The sequence below is a fragment of the Carassius auratus genome, chromosome 43 (assembly GCF_003368295.1).
Source record: "Carassius auratus strain Wakin chromosome 43, ASM336829v1, whole genome shotgun sequence".
Classification (NCBI taxonomy): Eukaryota; Metazoa; Chordata; class Actinopteri; order Cypriniformes; family Cyprinidae; genus Carassius; species Carassius auratus.
In genome coordinates, this window is record NC_039285.1 from 10,034,015 (window position 1) to 10,038,296 (window position 4,282).

Consider the following 4,282-nt stretch of genomic DNA (forward strand, 5'->3'; position numbering starts at 1 on the left):
GTTAACTAATTATGTAAATGAATGTGTTAAATCGAGCACAGCATTAGTTCAGTCAGGCCACGTAGGCATGGTGTTGCGTCCAGCTGACGCGGTCAGCTGTCAAATCGCTCCAATCACTACCATTCTACTCTTTTCGAAAGACATCCTGGGATTTTTAATGACCACAGAGAGTCAGGACCTGGGTTTAACGTCTCATCCGAAGGACGGTGCTTGTTGACAGTATAGTGTCCCAGGGTGATATGGCTGCAAGAACCCCCATAAGGAACCATACCGCCAAAGATAAATTTTATTCAATAAACTAGTAACTTGCCAAAGTGGTCCTGTCTGAACTACCACAATGGGTCAAAGCTATGCATTTTAACTTCCAGTTGCCTGCTTTAATTAATCATTAGCTAATGATTTGCAAAGATATCATTGTTATGACTTTACTTGTTTTGGCACATGCCAATTAACTCATTTTTAAGTATTATGTCATCATGGTTTGGGGTTTTACTATCCCCACCAAAGTTTGAGGTTTGTGAGACCATTTGCACAGTGAATGTAATGCCAGAGAATAATTTTAAGTATGGGTAAGTTGAGCTGCTCACGAATATTAGTGCAACAGAATCTGAACTACTGTACATGATAGACCATTCCAAATCCATTCCAGTTATTCATATTGGAAGTAGTGCAAGCAATACACTGTAAACAATTATTCTGAGTTTTAGTCAGGTGGACAAGTGAAATCATGTCCTGTCAACTTGCAGTGTCTCACTAAACACAAACATGTCTCACACAATAGGATGAGTTATAACAACCTAAACTTGAAGGGAAATGCACAACTTAAAATAATATTTTCATATATTTTCAAAACTACAAAACAAAGGTTCTGCATAATGCGCATTTGCCAGAAAATCTACGTCATGATGACATACTATTTTAACGAATTTGAGCCAGACGCGCTATCGACATTTTCTGCCTGATATCACAACAGGAGTTGCTGATGAGAAAAAAAAGACAAAGGAGCTCTAAATGACTACAGGTGGATTTTTATGGACCGCAAATAATGAATAAGTATACCCTGATTTGTGCTTTTTTTCGTGTAAAAATTAGGATTGTTTCGTTTGCGCTCACCAGCCGCGTATTGATTTCAGGCTATCAAATTTGACAAACTTGATTAGTAATCAGGAGCCACACGCACTGCCAGGCATATTTTTGCTAGCTATACAGTGTGTCAGACACCGAGCTGCTGTCAAGACATGAGCAGAAAGATGAGTTATGGTAAATAGATAAAAAAGTATACATATAAGTTACTTTTTAGCATGATCTCATTATAGTTAGAAACACAGAATGACCATTATCATTAATATCTGAAGCACACTGCCACCAGTCCATATTTGTGTTTACCATTACAAATAAAAATGCTTGATTTGCTTATGGTTCTTAAATGCCCAGTTCTTTTTTTTTTTTTTTAAATGTCAACTTTTTGTAGTTCATAAGCACATGATTAAACGTTTATGTTTTATGCTGGGAACAATCGTGCTCGGAGTCCAGACTCCAGCAAACAAACCCATTGTGAAAGCACCTTTAGACACTCCTGGTTTAAGTGACATGAGGTTGTTACATCCACTATTAAATCTTATTTTGGTCCTGAACAAAAAGGTAATGAACAACTGTTGTTGACGTGGTTCAGCGAAGTCCGCAGTGGGAGAGAAGATTGGGAGACCAGCGGTGAGTAAATGAGTTAAGTGCAAAATGATGAACACCTGTGTCTGATTGCAGTAATTGGCCTGGACAGACCGGTTAAAAAGGACACTGGAAGACATGCTGAGAGAGAGAGACGAAATGGGGACTCGGAGATTGCACTGGCTGGAGAGAAAATATTAAAAGACTGTTTATTTCATTTTGTTAAATGCACTGGATGCGCCCTTTTTATTGTTGTGTGTACGTTAATAAATAATCCGTTTCTCTAACGGCAACCCTGGTCACTTCCCACTAAAGAACTTTGTTACAATATGATAGGGTAATTCTTGTGAAGTTTTTATGTCTTGCAATCAAATTTTTTTCTCTGTGTTTTTGGGTTCTGTTTAAAAAAATAATGCTGAGAGTTTAAATTTTGCAGTTGCATTGATTTCATTAAAAAAAAATCTGATTCCAGGTAGATATCTAGAATCAACAAGAAACAAGCAATTGAGTCTATTAAACACAAAAAGTGAAGTTGTGATATTGAGGAAAAAATACTATTTTATGTCTATTGGTCTTGGTTAATGATTGTGAAAACATGAAAAATTAAGTTCAACTAATATGTTTTAAAAGTTGACTTAACAAAAAAATCTTAATTTTTATTAATTGATACAGTATTTTGGCTCAATTTACTGCAGGTTATTTCAACAAATACATATAAGCTGAGTGAACTTAACTACTAATGTTGGCTAAATTTAACTGAGTCAATGCAACAAGATGACTTGACCAAGTCAAGTTGTGTCAACAAATATTAGTTTTTATAGTGAGGAGAGAGTCAGAAACAGAAATGGGCATCAGTTTATTGTCAGGGATTTAATGTACCATGTAGCGTCGCACCAAAATTCTGTGTAGTCCGTTTCACTGAATATAATGGATTTTATTGTCTTTGGTTGTGTCACATTGTTTGCGGCAGATGTAGACAAGGTGTTACAAAATACCAGTGCCTGGCTGCATGTTCTCAGTGTCCTGCCTTTGAATTACAGAACTTAAGCCAGATATATTCCTGTGCCATAAACAACAAGGCACTGGATGCTAGTTCATCTTATACAGTGGAATCCAGGTTGTAGATGGCTGGAAATTGAAATCCATGGCTTACTGTGGATGTCAAAACTAAAATGTCATCTTACTTAACAATAAGTTATTGTAATGTCATGTGCCTCAACAAGTAGATAATGATATCTTTGCAAATCATTAGCTAATGATTAATTAAAGCAGACAATGCATAGCTTTGACCCATTGTGGTAATTAACACATTTAGTTACACAATATGTAGCTATACTATATACTATTAAGTAATTAATACATGATGATGCATTTTATTAAAATCAATTCTTATAATATTTAAACTATTATTGATTTAGTAATAATTAATGAATCGTTTAGTTCTTAATTAGTCGTGCATTAATATATAATATATATATGTGCATTAGTTAAGAATGAATTAATGCGTATTACTGCACCCATATTGTAAAGTGTTACCCCCTTTTTGTTCTTCACTTTTCTGTATTAACTAAAGATATTTACTGCTATTCTTAATTATTCTTGTTCTATATTTTCTTCACAAATTTTCTTCATATTTGATCTGGAACTCTCAGTTCTTTTAGATTGTGTAATAAGTTAAGTTGATATTTAATTGTAATTTCTAATGCAGAATTTGCTCTATGTGCATAACTGGACAAGCCCAAAATGCATACTTATATCTCTTAAGGCAGTATACACTATTCACTATACTCTTTTGCTTTTAGATGACAAATCTTGGTTACAGACAGCTGACTACACAAAACACACTCTAGACTTACTTAATGGCTCTTTTTCAGAAGTCCTCTAAATACCCCTTCAAAAGTACCAGGAATCACAGAATGTAGTACATTAATTCCTCCATAGCATTTAAAGAATGTTTATTGAATGATTGTGTGTTCAAGTAATCCCATTCTGTGTACACAATTAACTCTTCTGCCTTCATTTCAAAGATTAATTTAAAAGTAATAAGGTAATTAAAACATATATATGAACTAATGATATGAAAAATAAAACATGATAAAACATGATATGAAAATAAAAACATGGTTATGTGTCACACACAGCCATAGTTGCATAAAATAAGGATGTGACAATTCTGCAAGTTGTTCAATCTGTGCTTTATAAGTTGTTAATTTCATTTTTCATTTTCATTTTCATTTTATTGTCCACAATGTGGAAATTTGCCTTCGGTCTCATAAAAACAACAATCAAACCAACAATAACAAAAACAACAAGAACAACAAGACTAAAACACAGACATTTTCAGGGCAAAATGCAATAATCTCTCATTTAAGTCAGTATATTATTTGAGTGTTATACAAATAGGATAATTCACTTATAGAGGTAAAATGTGTAAGATTTTAATGACATGCATCTTTAGGATCTTCCATGTAGTAGGCCTTAAACCAATTACTCTTACGAAACATAAACACGATGAGAGAAACGGATAAAAATGCTATGCACAATGCATTTTTAAATATATTTACACTGCCAAGAAGAGCCAAAACATTTAACATAAACATTCGTAGAGTTTGCCCAC